Source organism: Narcine bancroftii, chromosome 5 (genome assembly GCF_036971445.1).
Source record: "Narcine bancroftii isolate sNarBan1 chromosome 5, sNarBan1.hap1, whole genome shotgun sequence".
NCBI classification, from domain to species: domain Eukaryota; kingdom Metazoa; phylum Chordata; class Chondrichthyes; order Torpediniformes; family Narcinidae; genus Narcine; species Narcine bancroftii.
The window spans coordinates 130,519,028-130,538,849 of NC_091473.1; positions in this window are offsets into that span (position 1 = coordinate 130,519,028).

A 19,822-nucleotide genomic window follows, 5' to 3' on the forward strand; every position below is an offset into this window, starting at 1 on the left:
CACAAAAGAGTCTGGAAAAACAACCAACTGAAAAACCTCACAAAGATTAGCGTATACAGAGCCGTTGTCATACCCACACTCCTGTTCGGCACCGAATCATGGGTCCTCTACCGGCATCACCTACGGCTCCTAGAACGCTTCCACCAGCGTTGTCTCTGGTCCATCCTCAACATTCATTGGAGCGACTTCATCTCCAACATCGAAGTACTCGAGATGGCAGAGGCTGACAGCATCGAATCCACACTGCTGAAGATCAAACTGTGCTGGGTAGGTCACATCTCCAGAATGGAGGACCATCGCCTTCCCAAGATCGTGTTATATGGCGAGCTCTCCACTGGCCACTGAGACAGAGGTGCACCAAAGAAGAGGTACAAAGACTGCCTAAAGAAAGCTCTTGGTGCCTGCCACATTGATCACTGCCAGTGGGCTGATATCGCCTCCAACTGTGCATCTTGGCGCCTCACAGTTCGGTGGGCAGCAACCTCCTTTGAAGAAGACCGCAGAGCCCACCTCACTGACAAAAGACAAAGGAGGAAAAACCCAACACCCAACCCCAACCAACCAAATTTCCCTTGCAACTGGTGCAACCGTGTCTGCCTGTCCCGCATTGGACTTGTCTGCCACAAACGAGACTGCAGCTGACGTGGATATTACCCCTCCATAAATCTTCGTCTGCGAAGCCAAGCCAAAGAAAAGAAAATTTTGTGCCTATCCCTTTAAGGAAAATTGTTGTTTGTAGTGTAACCATAGATACTATGACATCATATGTCATAATATCCAGGTGTACGTGGAGCTTGCTTTCTCATTCTTCGAAGAATGTAAGCTCTCAAGATACTTTTCTTTGAATTCATCTTATTTCATCTTAATTCATCTTAATTTCATTTTATTTTATTTATTTCTTTTATATCTGTTTAAAATTAAATATCATTATCATTATACAGTATGCTTTGTTTACTCATCGTTAGGAAAATTTTGATGTGAAGTTATGAAAAATATTTATTTGTTATAGCAACAAATTAAAGCTACATAAAGCTGGATCTACAAAGTTTGGTTCATTGGAATTATGGAAACAAGGTAGCAATTCAGAATTATTGATGCTTACTTTTCTTTGGAGATGACGCTTTTCGAAATTGGGAAATATTAGAACCTTGGAAAATGTCATATATATCACTCTCCACCTAGAATGGGGCATTTTCTTCCACCACTTACATCGTGGCTTTTGTGATAGAGCTCCTGACATAGTTAAATGCCGCCTGGGCTTCAGCCGATAATGGGAAGGAGGTGGATTTAAAGAGGGGGAAGACCTTGTCAGCATAATGAGGTACCCACTGGGTGTGGTATGAGAAGAAGCCCAGGCACATCCTTAGTGCTTTCATGGTCCTTAAGATAGGGAGGTTTAAGAGGAGGATGCATGTGCTCGGGGTCTGGGGCAATTATGCCGTTCTCCATCACATAACCCAGGATACCTAGATGTTTGATCCTGAACATGCACTTACTGACATTGTACGTGAGGTTTAGGGATTTGGTGATGTGGAGAAATTTCTGGAGATTGGCGTTGTGGTCCTCCAGGTGGTGTCCACAAATAGTGATGTTGTCGAGATAGGGAAATGTAGCCCTTAGACAATACTTATCTGCCATTTCGTCCACCTGCCTCTGGAAGATCGAGACTCCATTTGTAATACTGAAAGAGACCCTCAGGAACTAATAAAGTTGTCCATCTGCCTCGAATGCAGTGTAGGGATGGTCCTCGAAACAAATTGGTAACTGGTGATATGCAGCTTTCAGGTCGATGGTTGTATAGACCCGGTACTGCGTAATTTCATTCACCATATCTGAGATTCAGGGGAGGGGTATGCATTCAGGAGTGTGAAGTGATTATAATTTGGCTATAGTCAATCACTAGCCTGGGCTTTTCTCCCCCTCTCACGACTACCACCTGGGATCTCCACGACCTGTTGCTAGTTTCAATGGGGTTTTTTTCTTTAAGCAGCAGCTGTGTTTTGGCTCCAATTAATTCTTGGTCCCCTGCACTGTATCACCTGCTCATTGTGGCTATTGGCTTACAGTTGGGGGTTAGGTTCTGAAACAAAAGGGGAGGGAGTTTAATATTCAGCGTGGAGAGACCACATGTAGTGTCTTGATTTTGAGACCTTCCGTTGCACACCATGATTGGGGGAAGTGGCACTGAGTACTCCATGGTCATGCTTTTAAGGTGACACAGGAAGTCTAGGCCCAGCAACATAGAAGCACACAAATCTTTTAATACAAACAGTTGGAACTTGCAACATTCCCCCCCTTTTACAGTTAGGTGCGCAGTACAATACACCTGATTAGGCGCCAAATACGATTCCAATGCTAGATAGATACGGTAGTCCATGGAGTAAACCTTTAAGTTTACCAATGAGTGGCCAAAGAATTTATAAAACTCTCTATTGAACCAGTGTCTATTAAACAATCCATTAGATGAATGTTTACCCTCACCTCCATCATCGAGTTGCTTAGCTGGTAGGGTTTCACTTGGTTGAGGACTACTGATGTCAGTGCTCCAGAGGCTGCATCGTTCCCCTTGCCGACATTGTCTTGATCCAAAGGCCAGAAAGGTGGAATCAACCACAAAGAGCAGCAAAATGATTAATGTTCCCACCACTCCTTCACTTCTGGTAGTGGCGACAGCTGCCGTTCCAGCCTTTGCATCTCTTCCGGTAGCAGTTCCCGTCACAAGGCGCATCAATATGGCGGCAGCGAACAACATGGACATGTGGTGGCCCGCACCTCTGGGCTTTGGCACAGGTTGTATGACTGCTCTGGGGTTGTGCACGTGGCAGCCTCTTGGGCTTGCCCTTTGCCCGACAGACTTTCGCCCAATGTCCCCACTTACTGCATCCTGAACACATGGTGTCTTTCTTGGGGCATCTGGCGCAGAGTTATTCGGCTTGTCCACAGAAGTAGCACTCCTGGTTGTGTATGGCCACAGTAGTAGGACATGGGACAGCTATGCTCTGCAGGCCTGGCTTTCTGGAAAACGCCACTTTTGTTAGCGAGGAGGTCCACTCCCAGTTGGGCCTATTTGAGGGATTTCACCTGACTGAGGGTTCTGGCAAGGTCTTTCTTCCCCAATTCTAGTAATTGCTGCCTCTCATACCTCGAATTCACTCCAGCCACAGTGTATCCTGGACTTGCCCTTCTTCCCTCACCCAGGCTGAGACCACTTTGTAGTGGCACTTTCTCTTCAGCGTCCATAGTTCCAGGACGTGGTCAGCCAGCGATTCACCCGGTCATTGCTGACATTGTGAGAGTCTGTGTCTTGCCAGCACATTGTTCTGGGCCCTCATGTAGAGGCCCTTCAGGCCTCCGATTGCCGTCTCATACATCACGCAGTCCCTGATGACCGAGTATCACTTGGGGCCGACGTGAGAGTGGAGGGCCAATATCCGGAGGTCATCAGAGTGGAAGATTTCTTGGGCGGCCACCATGTAGGACTGGAGGCACTCCAACCAGTAGGTGAATTCTGGGGTTAACCTGTAGCATTCCTGGCTTCAATAGGGCTTCCATCCCATCTTCAAAAATAAGCTAATAAAATTGTAACATGATCGATAATACTTAGAGACGTGAGGAGTTCAAACATGCTTTTATTAGCTTACAATTAATGGCCGGTATCTACAATAGTCTTCAGGTAAATTGGAGGTAAGGCGGGAAAACATGGTTTATATCGGGACTGACAGGGGCAGAGTCAAGAGGAGGAGTCAGCCATCTAATCTATATATAGACATTGAATTCCTGTTCACTGCACAAATGTGGTTATCTCCTTCCACAATGAAATCACAAACCAGACAGGGTTAAATGATGTGGCCATACAAAAATAGACCCTGTAGAATTCTGTCCTCTTTTCCAAAGAGACAGCAAAGTGGTCTTCATTAATTCAAAAGCCACAGATTCTGTGTTCTTCTTCTTCTGGGAGTGACACACAACAAACAGCACCATTTCTGGTTACTGTAACTCAACCCTGTCTTTCACAAGGTTTCAACCCTTGTATGTCATAGCGTTTTGACTTCTGTGAACTCCAAGCTGATTTGTTCCAAAACTGAATTCAAAATTCGGTAATATATTTCTGTGACAGTTACATCATAGATGAGGTGAGTCCCAATTCTTGGAAACCATGTGACCATCAGTTTTTATTCCTTTTACAAACCTTGTCCTATCCATAACAACCTCTGATTTAATCTCTTTTCAAGTGGCTTTGGTTAAAAGCAGATGGCTTCCTCAACAGTTCTTGAATAATTAAGACCCACTTGAAATCCATTAGCTCTGCCTGTCCAAGACACTTCGGCTCTGAGAATGAACCCTCTTCTCAGAAAACAATGATTCTCTATAAATGTGCTGTGACCTGTGTGACCCAGCTAACTTACTAAGAATACAGATACAATATTTTAACACTATAATTTACTTTACTAAGACATTTTTATAGAGGAAATATAGTTTAACATTAAATTAACACAAATCTGTTGCACCTCCCACTGTTCACAAACATACTGGGGGTGTAGGGTTAATGGGGTGTAAATTGGACAGCACAGATTCATGGGCCAAAATGGCCTGTTTAACATGCTGTACGTCTAAATATAAAGATTTAAAAAATTGAAAGACCTTATGGCAACACCACTGCACTGCTCCATTGAATCTTGGGTAAGTCAAGGAGCTGCATCTCTTCTAATAGCACATTAGAGCCTTCAAGGTTTTTTAGAATGAGTTCAACAAATTTATTGAGTGTGGGTATCATCAATAAATTTCTACCAACATCCTCTAACCTCCCATCATATATATTCTTTATTTTAATCATTCACTTCTGAAAGCTTCAGAAACCATATCTGTCACTGATTAGTGAATGGTCTTTCAATGACATTCTTGAACCTTGTTCAATGGAGGCAAAAGGTGCTATCTGTAAGGAGTTTGTATGTTCTCCCAGTGCCTGTGTTGGGTTTTCTGCGGGTCTTCCTGCTTCCTCCCACCCTCCAAAAATGCATGGGGTTTGTAGATTAATTGGTGTGTTTGTGAAGCACGGACTTGTGGGCTGGAAGGGCCTGTTACCATGCTGTAACTCTAAAATTACAAAAATTAATTAAAAATTAAAATAAAAAATGGGGTCAAGCCAGAAATACGAAGCTCCATGAAGATCAAGTAGACAACATGGCTTGCTTGCCCAATTACCTCACCTCATGAAAATCTCATTAAAACCTATGGAATACTGGAAGGCCTGGATAGAGTCATTGTGGAGAGAAGGTTTCCTCAGCTGGGGGACTCTGTTCAGAATACAGAATGGTCACTTTAGAACAGAGATGAGGAAGAATATCTTTACCCAGAGGGTGGTGAAACTGTGGAATTCGTTGCTGCGGATGGCTATGGAGGCAAATACATTGTCGCTATTTAAGGTGGAGGTAGATACATTCTTGATCAGGAAGGGAATCAAGGGTTATGGGGAGAAACTAGAAGAATGGTGATGAAATGGATTGTAAATCACCCATGATGGAATGGTGGGGTGGACACAATATGCTGAGCAGCCTAATTCAACTCCTATGTCTTATGGTCTAATCACCTTGAAAAATTCCTTACTAAATTAATTTTTTGATTGATGGAAATGTCAACTAATAACCAATGAAAGAGCAAGGATTCTAACCTAATCTATTGATGCTGTCGGGAAGTTGTCAACCAGGTATTGAGAATGATCACTGAGAGTTCCACTATCAGTACAAAACCTGCAGCAAAGTTTTAAATTCGCATGTTCTGAGGAAACTTCGACCTACAATCTGTGGTCTCCACTATTTTAATATAAGTAATGATCGATTTGATTTTTCTATGATTGATTACACGGGCTTTGTATTGTCATAGGTGTGTAGTCCAATCAGGAATGAAATGGCAAAAAATGCTGCACTCTGAAAGAACTCCAAGGAATAATCCTGCATACACTGAAGATTTGATATGAAGCAGACACGTGTAGTAATTGGATTTCACCCTGTTGTTTCAGTGCACTTATCGCGAGATGTGTGCAGTGCCTTCATTCACTACAAATATTGGAAAACCGCAGTGTCAGAATGGCTTGTCTGATGCTGGGGATCTCAGGAAGAAGATGGATTATCCATACTATGGTTCAGAGAACATGAAGCTCAGAAAACATCTTCATGAAAATCAGAAATAAGCTTTGAGCTTCAGTTTCCTATCTTTGCCATATGTATCAGGATGAAAATATTCAGCCTGACATCGAAATTCTCCAACACTATCACATTATTTTGATTAAATTTCTGTCACTCGATTGTCACTCCAAGGATATCACTGCAGGAGTTCCTCCAGCCAATGTCCTGGGCCCAAACATTTACAATTGCTTTATTAATAGTCTCAGCAAAGATGCAGTAAGGGTGAGATAACATTTAAGCTCAGGCTGATAGGAGACAAGAAATGTTTATATCCCAGAAGTATGTAGCAATAACCATCCATATATCTCTCAAGGTTGTCGTGCAGGTTGATAGGAACATTAGAAGGCCTATAGGTCTATACAATGCTGGGCTTCATTAGTCAAGGGATTGCACTCAGGAGTAGAGAAGTTATGCTGTAACTCTACAAATCACTTAAGAGTATTGTGTTCAGTTCTCATCACTTCATTATAGGAAGGATGTGGAAGCTATGGAGAGGGTACAGAAGAGATTTACCAGGATGCTCCCTTGATTGGAAAATAAGCTTCATGGGGCAAGGTTAGCAGAACTAGAGCTTTTCTCTTTGGAGTGATGAAGAATGAGAGGTGCCAATATAGGTGTACAAGATTCTGAGACGCATAAATAAGGTAGGCAGCCGGAGTGATTTTTTTCCCAGAGCGAGAGTAGACCAGAGGATATGGGTACAAAGTTACAAAGTGAAGGGAAGGAAGTTTAGGGGAGACATCAAGGGTAAGTTTTTTTTTATACAGAGAGTAGACCAGAGGACATGGGTACAAAGTTACAAAGTGAAGGGAAGGAAGTTTAGGGGAGACATCAAGGGTAAGTTTTTTTTTATACAGAGAGTGTGAATACCTGGAATGTCTTTCCAGGGCTGGTGGTGGAGGATGGAACTTTAGGTGAATTTAAGAAACTCTTAGACAGGCACAAAGAAAGAAACTCTCTAATTTTTTAAGACAAAAAAATAGAGAGTTATGAGGTAGGAAGGGCTTGGTAATTTTTTTGAGTAGGAATATATGTCAGCACAACACAAGGGCTGAAGGGGCTGTACAGTGCTGCAATGTTCTATGTTCCATCTCCATTAAGTGACCATCAGCTACTCCTGACATTCAATAGCAACACCATCATAGAAGTCCACCATTGACAACCTGGAGGTAACCTTTGACAGAAATTCCACTGAATTCATCACGTTAATATTGTACCTTCAAGAGGTTCTGGCAGGTAACTCACTTCCTGATACCCTAAAACATTTCTGTATTTAAAAGCAAAAATCAGATGGCGGATGCGATATCTTTCACTTGCTTAGACGAACGTAGAGCTCAAACTCTTTAAGAATTCCAACACTATCCATAACAAGAGCCCATTAAACACTCTGAACATTTATTCTCTTTTTCACCAATGTACAGTGGATGCAAAATACCCTGGAGTTAGGAATAGCCTCGCTGGAGAGGATGACACAAGATCTCAACACTAAACATTATTTATGTTGACCTGCTGATTTCTTCCAACAGCTTATTTTATAACAATGCGGTCACTTGACTGGACAATTCTAACCGCACTTTCCAAATCTCCTGCTTCAACTCTCAAGAAGGACAAAGGCAGCAAGCATACGGGAGTACAGTTTCCTGCATGCTCCCCACCAAGCCAAAATGTGGATGTATACCATTCTTGCAAGGTATAAAGGAGTAAACCACGGAAGTCCGTGGATACTGTGATTGACGTAAGCAAACAGTCTTTTCAAGCAGCACTTCACTTGGTCAATCTGCAGGAGTCATCCACTTCATCCGGTGCTCCCATTGTGGCCTTCTCTACAATGGAGAGACTGGACACAGACTAGGAGATCACTTCGCTCTCTCTACATCAATGATGCCAACCATTTCACTTCCAATTTACAGCTGGCCTCATATACTGCCAAACCAAGGCCAGCTGTAAATTGGAGGAGCAACACCTAATATTCTGCCTGGTCACTCTCCAACCAGATGGCATTAACATCGACCTCCGCTTTCTGCTAGTCCACTCTCCATCCTTCCTCTCTTCCCTATCCCTCGGTCTCCTTTCCTCCAACTCTCAACCCCCTTCCCTCTCCATTTAAAGAGCCACCCCTTCTCCCCCTGTTTGCTGTTGTGCCCTGCCTCCCTTATCCACCTATTAACTCTTTCCTCTGGGCCTGTGCTTCTCTCTCCCTGACTCCACATCCCTCCACCATCCCACCAAGGTGCCTGCTTAGATTTTGCTCATACCATGATGAAGGGCTCAGGCCTGAATCATTGCCTATGTTGCTATATAAGGTATGTCCTGCTGAGTTGCACCAGCATTGTTTTTACTTTCGCTGGATATAAATCCTGGGACTGAAATAAAGCAGCATTATGGGGCCTACTTCTCCAGGAGAACTGTTGTAATTCAAAAGGATGGTGGATGGCTCACCACCACATTCTCAAGGACAGGTAATTTCCATCTTTACAGCAATATCATGGGCCCATAAATAAATTGCAAACATACACCCAAAAAAAATTGTTCAAAATTCACCAAGTAAGCTGTTGTATTGTGGCGGAGAAAATCAGCAGGTCATGTAGTGTTCTTTATAGCAAAGATCTATAACCAGCATTTCAGGCCTGAGTCCTGAATCAAGTTATGAGCAAAAAGAAGGCAGGGGGCTGAATGAAATGGTGTGGGGAAGCACAGAGAGAGGAATATGGGCCCAGAGGCAAGAGATCATACATGGATATGGATGGGAGGCCATTCAATGAATGAAGAGGGAAAGGAGTGGAGAGATGGAGGAAAGGAGACCGAGGCAGAGACACAATGAGGGGAGGGGCCTAATGGAAATTGGAGAAGTCGATGTTAATTACTGCCATCAGGTTGGAGGATGCACAGGCAGAATATTAGGTGCTGAACCTCCAATTTGTAGATGGCCTTAGTCCGGCAGTGTATGAGGCCACGGACGGGCATGTCGGTGTGTGAGTGGAAGTGCAGGAAAAACTCAGAACGTCCCTGAGGTGAGAAAGATTGAGCATGAATATTTCAACCTCAATCAGAAGTGCCTGCGAATTTTGTATAATCACAGATGGTTTGTTCCTGGAGCACTCTGATTTGGAATTAATCACATGAGAGTGAGTTTGTCAAATGTATGTTGATTTTTACTTTAAAACACAATTTTTGTGGAACATGATTATATGCAAATTTTATTTCTACAGCAGGATTTGCTTGTTAAATTAATAAATCCAAGGAGCCATGAATCTGTAGATGACAGAAAGTTCTGATGAATCTTATGTTTGACAGACAAAATATATGTGGATAAAATAGATAAAAGCTTTGATAGCCTCAATGCCCATTTTAATAAATTTTGGTGAAATGATGCAGTTAAACACAATTATTGCAGCTCTCTTTCTTTTTTGAAGCCAGGATTTAGGTGAGAGTAGTAAACATATTATTTTAGCTCTTTTTTTGTATGAAACAAAACAAAAATTAGAGCTAAAGAAAAAAGGAAAAGGGAGGAAAAGAAAACTCCACACAAATCTAACCCCTCCCATTAAACACAGTCACCAGCAAATCAATTGTAAAGAATCGAGTGTCGGCTCTCGGACATCGGATAGAAATCCCCCAGAGCACCCCTGCCTACATAACTGAATTATGATAATGTTATAATCTCAATGTCTATATATATTGTTACGAGCCGAAAGGACCCCAAAACCCAGCAGCAATGGATATTCACCATGACAAATGGTTACTTAAACAAAAGTTGTTTTTAATTATCTTTAAACATAAAAACAGAATCAAATTTTAACTTATCACTATTAACTTAACTAATCTAACAACCCCCTTCTAATTCTAAGCGCATGTGTATGTAATGTGTCTGTAAATTTAAGAAAGTTCTTTGGTTCACAGTCCAATCTCACTTCTCATTCTTCCAAGTTCTCTGGTTGCAGGAAGTTCTTATACTGTACACAGAATTTAACATGTATAAAGTTTGCCAGGCTTTGGCGCTTGAAAGGTAAATAGTTACCGCTCAGGAAGGTTCTTGTAGGTTTGCAGAGAGAGATGTGTGATTCCACGATTTCCACAACTGAGATACCACCATTAGTTACCTCAATATCCAGCTGATGAAACATGGCCCAGATGATAACCTCTTTCTTTCAGGCTACTACAGAGTTCCTTTCTGTTCCACTTATTCTAAGAGAAACATCAGACAGATAGCACTTCCAGCCATCTGCCACTCTGGAGCTTCTTTTTCAGTTTCAACAAGTTTCTCCTGGCTTGCTACAGGTTTCTGTGTCACACACAGTCAAAGACTCCCTTCTGTCTGTCTGTCTCTCTCTCTCTCTCTTAGAGTCTGACTCTCAAACTGCCAGAAAGCCCGTGTGACAGTCTCTCTTTCTTTCTCTTTCTCTCTCTCTCTCTCTCTCTCTCTCTCTCTCTCTCTCTCTCTCTCTCTCTCTCTCTCTCTCTCTCTCTCTCTCTCTCTCTTGCAAAAAACAACTGACCTTGTCTAGCAAACAATAGAATTCAGTCTTCTGGTTCATCTGTTCTTTTTAGGTAAACAAGAACCCATTAGTAGCCTTTCTGTGATCACTCCAAAACTCTGCAAAGAGCTATCAATAGACATGTCTCCTGCTTGTTGCTTTAAAGGCAATACTCCATTTATTTCAAAAGTTTCTGTAAAGTCAATCATAATATGAATTCTCCAGTATTTTCAAATAAGATCTGTTTTAAAGTGTGTGTGTAACTTACACTATCTTTTCCAATTTACCCAAAAATTATATATATTTTTATTTAATATAAAACCACTTAGCAAACATATCACAATACATGTGTTATTTTATAAAAATAAACAAAATACAAAGGATCAAAGATACAACAATTCCTTTTATTCTCATGTAATAGCCTGAAGAAAACTGAGGTCCTCCATCAGCCAGCTCCCCACCATGACTACCAGCCCCCCCACATCTCCATCGGGCACACAAAACTCAAAACGGTCAACCAGTTTACCTATCTCGGCTGCACCATTTCATCAGATGCAAGGATCGACAATGAGATAGACAACAGACTTGCCAAGGCAAATAGCGCCTTTGGAAGACTACACAAAAGAGTCTGGAAAAACAACCAACTGAAAAACCTCACAAAGATAAGCGTATACAGAGCCGTTGTCATACCCACACTCCTGTTCGGCTCCGAATCATGGGTCATCTACCGGCACCACCTACGGCTCCTAGAACGCTTCCACCAGCGTTGTCTCCGCTCCATCCTCAACATCCATTGGAGCGCTTACACCCCTAACGTTGAAGTACTCGAGATGGCAGAGGTCGACAGCATCGAGTCCACGCTGCTGAAGATCCAGCTGCGCTGGATGGGTCACGTCTCCAGAATGGAGGACCATCGCCTTCCCAAGATCCTGTTATATGGCGAGCTCTCCACTGGCCACCGTGACAGAGGTGCACCAAAGAAAAGGTACAAGGACTGCCTAAAGAAATCTCTTGGTGCCTGCCACATTGACCACCGCCAGTGGGCTGATAACGCCTCAAACCGTGCATCTTGGCACCTCACAGTTTGGCGGGCAGCAACCTCCTTTGAAGAAGACCGCAGAGCCCACCTCACTGACAAAAGGCAAAGGAGGAAAAACCCAACACCCAACCCCAACCAACCAATTTTCCCTTGCAACCGCTGCAATCGTGTCTGCCTGTCCCGCATCGGACTTGTCAGCCACAAACGAGCCTGCAGCTGACGTGGACTTTTTACCCCCTCCATAAATCTTCGTCCGCGAAGCCAAGCCAAAGAAAAAATAATATATAAAAAATGTAATATACAATACATGATATACTTCAACCTTTAGCTCCCATACAGCAAAAAAAGTTCCCATGAGCATTACTTGGTGCCCTAACAATAGGAGAAAGAGAAACAAAAGAGAGGCCCTTCGGAGACACTGAATGTCCATGTATCCACCTCAAGCACTCCCGCAGATTCCAGTTCAAAGCAACCCAAGCTCCACATCCAAATCTCCAATGTGATCAAGTCGCTTTCAGGAGCCTTTTCATGCCCTCAGCCCCCTCTCAAGTCCCGGTTCTGATGCCTGGTTCTCATGAACCAGTCACCAGCAGCCCAGAGCCTGTGTCAGTCCTTCAGCCCTTCGCTGTCCGCTGCTGTGATCACCTTCCCTGTAGGGTCAACTCCTATCCTTTTCCTTCTCAAAGGATGCCCTGCGCCAGTCAGCTGCTTCCCCAGGGTCTGCAACCCCTTGTGTTATGCTGCCCAGCACAGGTGTCACCATCTTGATCATAGGTCCCATAGTTGCAGGATTTAAGTCTACACGGGGAGCCGTCAGCATTAGAACTGTACCTGCACTCTGCTCTCCCGATCCACACCAGCGGAAGTGCTGCCGTTGCAGCAGCTCTGGCAGTTCCGAAATTTTTAAAAATATATATGCAGTAATTTAAATCTTGATTTATATAATTTCTCCAACAGGAGTGAAGTACCCTGTACCGATCTACCCAACCCAACCTCAGCCAATCTAATCCTAACTTAATCCCAAGGTTCAGGTCCTTATCGAGGACCTGAACCAACATTCAACCAATATTAACACTGAGAGATCCAGCTTGAATCTGGCCTTTAGGCCTACTGAACCTGCACTGACCATCAACCACCCATTTGCACTCATCCAACTTTATTCTCTCGTTGTCCTATACATAATCTTAGCAATTGCCCAGATCATATCACTGACCTGCTCACTGGAGGCAATTTATGGTGGCCAATTAATCTACTGTGTCTTAGTGATCTGGGAGGAAACCCACGCTGCCACAGGAAGAAAATGTAATCTCCACATGGACCGTACTCAAGGTTAGGATTGATCATGGGGCTCTGATTCTGCAAGACTGTGGTTTAACTCACAGTATCAAGGTTAGGATTGATCATGGGGCTCTGATTCTGCAAGACTGTGGTTTAACTCACAGAACTACTGTGCCACCAATCGATGACAATGTAGTTGGTTTCCTTTGGGCTGCAAATGGAAGGGTGTATTGTCTGGCTCAAGTCCCTTGCACCTCAGCAGCTCTCAGAAAGCTTGAGTCGAGTCATGATGTTGAGTTCACCCCCCCCCCCCACCATGGGGCTGCTCTACTTAATTGTCCACCTAGTTCATGACCAGCTCCCAGACTCAGTCTCTCTGTTTCCTCCTGGGTCGGCAGTGGAAGTGGCACATGCTGTATAAGGTCAAATGGTTCAGGTTATTTATGATTTAGATATATTTATCTTTGTAGCTCTATCGATCAACCACATTAAACTGAGAGTTGTCATTAATAGGCTTTAATCACATTAAGATATCAACCCATCTCACATGTTGCTGGCCTGGTTGCAAGGCAGGTACTGAGGGAGGATTGTGCAGGGTGGGGGGAGGGAGTCACGGGTGCAGGGGCTGGGCCAGCTCATACAGTACATACATAATAGCTATACAGTCGTTGCACCCCAATCTTTGTTATGCCTTCCTCATATAATAAAAGTTCTCTTCTGCTCGCCATTCAGAGGCTATCTGAGAGCTGCCTCGTGGGCAACATGTTAGAAAAGAAAAGAATGTCCCTTTGGAGCCAATGAGTGGTGAAGGATTCTGCCACCTCCTCTGATGTTGCCACCTCAACTTAATTTAATTTGATTTGGAGATACAGTGTGGTAACATGTAGAATATGTTCCTTTACACCCATGCAACCAATTCACCTCGTATGTCTTTGGAACTTGTTCCCACTGTTACAACATAGAACATTACAACATAGTACAGGTCCTCTGCCCAAGGTGTTGTACCAACCCATATAAACCTACAAAAAGAAACCTTCCCTATCTCATAACCCTTTATTTTTCATTCTTGTTCTTGTCTAAGAGTCTCTTAAATGATCCTATTGTACCAGCCTAGCCCTGGCGATGCATTCCAGTCATCCATAGCTCTCTGTGTAAAAAACTTACCCCTGATGTCTCATTTAAACTTCCCTCCATTAACTGTGTTCTGATGACCTCTGGTGTTTTCTACTCCTGTTCTGTGAAATAGGTGCTGGTGGTCTACCTTATGTATGACTCTCAGAATTGTGTAGACCACTATTTAGTCATCTCTCATCCTTCTTTGGCCCAAAGAGAAAAAACCCAGCTCTGCTAACCTTGCCTCATGATCCAATCCAGTTAACATCCTGGTAAATCTCCTCTGCACCCTCTCCATAGCTTCCACATCTTACCTGTAATGAGGCTCTTGCATGAAGTACAATCATATGTAAAGACAGTCTAAAAATATTTCTAATTCCTGAACTTTTAGAAATATCTAAAACACAAATTTCTGGGTTCTGATGGGCTTTGATCCAGGAGGCCTGATCGAGTAGTGTTTAGTAGTTCCCACAGCTGGAGTCCACAATGGATTTGGTTCCTGTGGCGCGAGGAACCCCAGTCGCAGAGTTCCCTTGGATTCGCTAGAATCCAGTAACCATTGTGAAAATAACAACAAAAAAATATACATCTGGGAAGTTTTTTTGGTGTCTCCAAGGGAAGTAACTACTAATGAAATCATATCTGTAAAACAACTGGACTGTGACATGGGTAGGGTAGTGGTTAGCTACTACAGCACCAGTGATAAGGGTTCAAATCAAGCGCTGTCTGTATTCTGTAAGGAGTATGTACATTCTCCCCACGTCTACATGGGGTTCATCTGGTTTTCTTCCTGCATTCTAAAGAGGTATGAGGATTATAGGTTAATTGCTCACATGGGCCAGAAGGACCTGTTACCATACTGTATCTTTAAATTAAATTAAAACTACTGAGTCATTTGATGCTTGTGGACATCCATCATTTTTCCTTTTAAGTATTTTTAATGAGTTTTGTAGTGGCCTGTGCCTCGGGCCAACATCAGAAATGTCCATCGAACACGGTGACTGGCAAGACCTCACATAGGCTGAGACACCCATTTCCATAGGCTGCCAGTGGAACGGTGAAACTGGCCAACCATCGCCAGCGGATCCCAGAGGGCCCATTTGGGGCCCGGATGCTGGAACCAACCAATTGGTGGCCGGACCTCTGAATCCATGCCCAGGTGGTAACACAGCCGAGCTCGCTATAAAAGGCAGACCAGCCCCTGAATAAACTCAGAGTCGAATACACACTAACAGTGTGTGTGTCTTCTTTCTTCCGTGAGTCTTGAGCTACAGTCCAGGTGTTATAACCGTGAGCTATAACCTGGCTGTAGCAGTAGTGACCCTGCTACAGTGGTGACCCAAACTGGTCCCGATGGCATTTTGGACTCAACAATGGAAGAACAACCCAATATCAACACCATAGCATTGAAGCTGCCATGCTTCTGGACTGGCCAACTATGGGTGTGGTTCCAGTAAGCTGAGGCAGAGTTCGCCATTCGAAGGATCTCCGCCGATGACACGCACTACTACTATGTGGTCAGTGCCCTCAACTAGGACACAGCAGTCTGGATTATCAATTTCCTCCCGCAGCCTCTGGGATAAGGAAGGTACGTGGCCATCAAAGAGCTACTAACCCTCACGTTCGGACTCTCAAAGCACGAACACGCTGCCTGTCTGCTTCATATTGACTGTTTGGGGGACAGGGCCCCATCTGCCCTCATGAGCATCATGCTCAGTCTCTGCAATGACCACACTTCCTGCCCGCTGTTCCAGCAAATATTCCTGGAGAGGCTGCCCGAGGACACATGGCTGCTCATCGCGGAAGAGGATTTCAAGGACCCCAGGAAGGTAGCCAACCGAGCAGATGAGTTATGGACAGTGAAGAAGTATGCCTGCGCTTCAATCAACCAGGTGACAAAACCATCTCAACGTGCCCAGCCACGAGGAACACCGACCAGCCATCCAACTGACCAACTGAACGAGATGCCCCACCGATGAGTTCTACTGTCATTATCATCAATGGTGGGGCTCCAATGCCCAGCGATATTGCTCCCACTGTGTTTTCTTTTCTGGCCATCGTTATTAGCTGGGTCGACTGGCCAACTGCAAAGCCTCCTACATATCCAGGACTCGCTGCTGGGCTGACACTTCTCAGTGGACACTGGGGCACAATACAGTGTCATTCCCCCCCCCCCCCACCCCACACCAGCCTCGATGGTCGCTGCGGCAAAATGGGCTGAGAACTATGGGTGGAAAATGGCTCAAGTATCTGGACTTTCGGCACCTGTTTCATGCCCCTCTACTTCGGGCACCGCCGGTTCACCTGGAAGTTCGCCATGGCAGCCGTGCAGTAACCACTTATAGGTGCCAATTTTCTGAGGGCACACTCCCTCCTGGTGGAATCAAGGGATGTTGACTGGTACATGCCTGGATGTTCCAATTGCTCTTCCTCAATGCCACCAAGCTCACCAACCCGGTGAGTTCTGCAGCCAATGAGTTTGTCAAGATACTGACAGATTTCCCCACCATCATTGCCATTTGGCAGAACCCAAACGTGGGTGAAATACCAGATCATAACTGAGGGCCCTCCCCTCCATGCCACGGCATGCCACCTCCCCACTGAAAACTTAAGTTGGCCAGGGATGAATTTTTTAAAAATGTAGGAACTGGGCATCATGTGGTGCTCCAATTGTCCCTGGGCATCACCCTTCCACATTGTCCCCAAGTCAGTGGGTGGCTAGAGGCCGTGTGGTGACTACCACTGGCTTAACGAGGCCACCGTTCTGGACACATACTCAATATTTTACTGTGAACTTACAGTGGGCACGGATCTTTTCAGAGGTGGACCTCATCAGGAGTTATCACCAGATCCTGGTTCACCCTGTGGACATCCTAAATATGGCCATTATAAACCCCTTTGGATTGTTTGAATTCCTCCACATGCCCTTTGGGTTAAAAAAGGCAGCTCAACTTTCCAGAGGTTGATGGATGAGGTGGGTCGGGATCTGCCCTTTGCACTTGTCCACCTCAACAACATTCTAATCACAAGCACACCATCTACTTATGGCAACTGTTCTCCAGGCTAAGCAATTTTGTCCATGTTCTGGACATTAGAGGCAGGGAGGAGACTTTTACCATGACTGGTTGAAACCAGCCTACTTAGACTCTAACCAGCTGATCACCCATCCGACCTCATGGTGCAGGGGTCAGCCTCCTAAGAAATCTGTCCAGATCGCTTGTTCCTGGGGGGGTGGGGGGGCCGTGTAGCAGCCTATGGCCTGCGTCTCAGGCCAACACCGAAAATGGCCATTGAACACGGTGACCGGCAAGATCTTGCATGGACTCAGATGCCCGTTTCCATAGGCCGCCAGTGAAACGGTGAAACTGGCCAGTCACCGCCGGCGGATCCCAGGGAGCTCAATCGGGGCCCGAATGCTGGAACCAACCAATCGGTGGCTGGCCTGCTCAAGCCACACCCCAGTGGTGATGCAGCCAAGCTCACTACAAAAGGCAGAGCTGCCCTGAATAGGTTCAGATTCGAATACACTCTACTCGTTTGCGTATCTTCTTTCTTCCGTGCGTCTTGAGCAACAGTCCAGGAGCTATAGCCATGAATTATTTCTTGTCTATAGCACTAGTGACCCCGCTACAGTTTAACATATAAACTTAAATACAAAATTTGAAGGAAAGCACATAATAAGTCATCTCATACTTGTACACAAGTACAAAAATAAATGGATGGAACAACATTAGATAGTTCCTTAATCCTCATGAGGAACATGTTATTGAATTAATCTATGATAACCGTGTTGAAAAACCATATTTGCCAAATTAATCGACTTCCATCTTTTCAGAGAATTTTAGAAAGCACCGTATCCACATCACAAGAGTAGCTCGTACTTCACCAACAACTTATGTGCAAGTAGTTCACAATTGCTCAAAATTTCATGGTGAGCCCAAGGCACTGTACAAATACTCATGCACTTAGTAATTGACATTGGAAACAATTCAGCATCCAGCCACCTCTGAACAAAAAATTTGAGAGAAACAATTTACTTTTCATCAAAACGTGACCCAACTAGAATGTTGGATATTTGGCAGCACAGAGAAACAGAGTTTTGAAGCTCTATATCAAACATTTGAAATTCGGATGTGGAGATATGCATGCTTGACTATGCAGTGAGATTAATAAACCAGGTATCGTAATGCACGGAGTTGTGATATTTGAATATTAAAGATTGCAGTAGGAAGAATATCCCTGGAAGAAGAGTAAACACTTGCTTTATTAAAGACAGTTAGACTTGGTAGCCACAATAAATGTTTGTTACTTAGACAATCATTCAAAACCAAACGAGTATTATTGTTTGTAAGAAATATATAATGTAATGCCTTTCTCCTAGTAAAAATGTACTTTCTTTTCGTGGTAGTTTGACTTGCTTCCTTGAACCTTCCGTATTTATTTTTGCAAGGATGTCCAATAAATGGGTCAAACATTATTTCTTTCTCACAAAACCATGCTGACTTATTCTTACCCTGAGGTTTTTTTTTAGGTGCCTTGCAATAACCCCTTCAGGATAAAAATTCTAACAATCTATCTGGTCTATTTCCCTTTTGAATAAAAGTTACATTCATGTTTTTTTCAATCTAAAGGAAATTTACCCAAATCTTTGGAATTTGGGAAAATTTAAGCCAAGCCTTCAACTATCTCCTTGGCCATGTCTCCGGCCCGTGGATGAAACTCACCACAATCTGGAAATTTGTCTGCCCCTAGCTCAATACCTCAGGTGACTTGTTTTCCAGAGGTCCTACCCACCCCCCTTTCCACTTCCTGATTTATCCATATCACTTATATACTCTATAGTGAAGACAGTTGCAAAATATATTTGTTTATAATTCATATGCCATTTCCTTGTTTTCCTAGACTAACTTTTTCATTGGACTTTGTAAATTTGTTCTTTGTTTCAATTTCTACTGAAATCTCAGTCTTTAACTCGATTTTACTCATAGTCTATTTTTTTCCCTTTTTTATCAGTCTTTTAGTAATTGTTTGGTGAGATTCCAGCAGTATCTTCATCCTTGTGAGATCTGATGTGAAGTATTAATTTCATTCCTTCCCCATACCCAATTTTCTTGTCGTCCCTCCTTCCATCCTTGCTCTGTTCATGTTCCAATATTTATGCATTCTAACTGTTGAGTAATTTGAATTGGCAAATTCAATATAAGTAATTAGCAATTATCAGTTTAAATGATTATACAGCTTTAATTATTAAAAGGTGATAAAAAATACTTATTTTTTATGCTTTATTACAACATCATAGAAGGTCATTCAAACTGTCAAGTCTATGCCTTCTTGCAGAGAAATTCCATCACTCTAATTCTCCTACTTATTTTCATCAATCTCGTTTTCCCACTGCAACCCATGCACTCTCATCAGTAGTTAAATTTATGTATCCAATCTTTTTTAGATATTTTTACTGACCAAAATCTTGCCTCTTTTGAACAAATATCCACCAAATTTAAAGTACCCGGCATCATTTCTTTCTGTACAGTGGTTCTCAACCTTTTTCTTTCCACTTTAAGTAATCCCTATGCCATCAGTGCTCTGTGATTAGTAAGGGATTGCTTAAGGCGGCATGTGAGTGGGAAGGAAAGGTTAAGAAACACTGCTCTAGACCCAATTGTTACTGAATATTTTGCTTGAGAAAAATTGTCATTGGCCCATTTCCTTTGGAGTTATGAAACTCTGCAAATAAC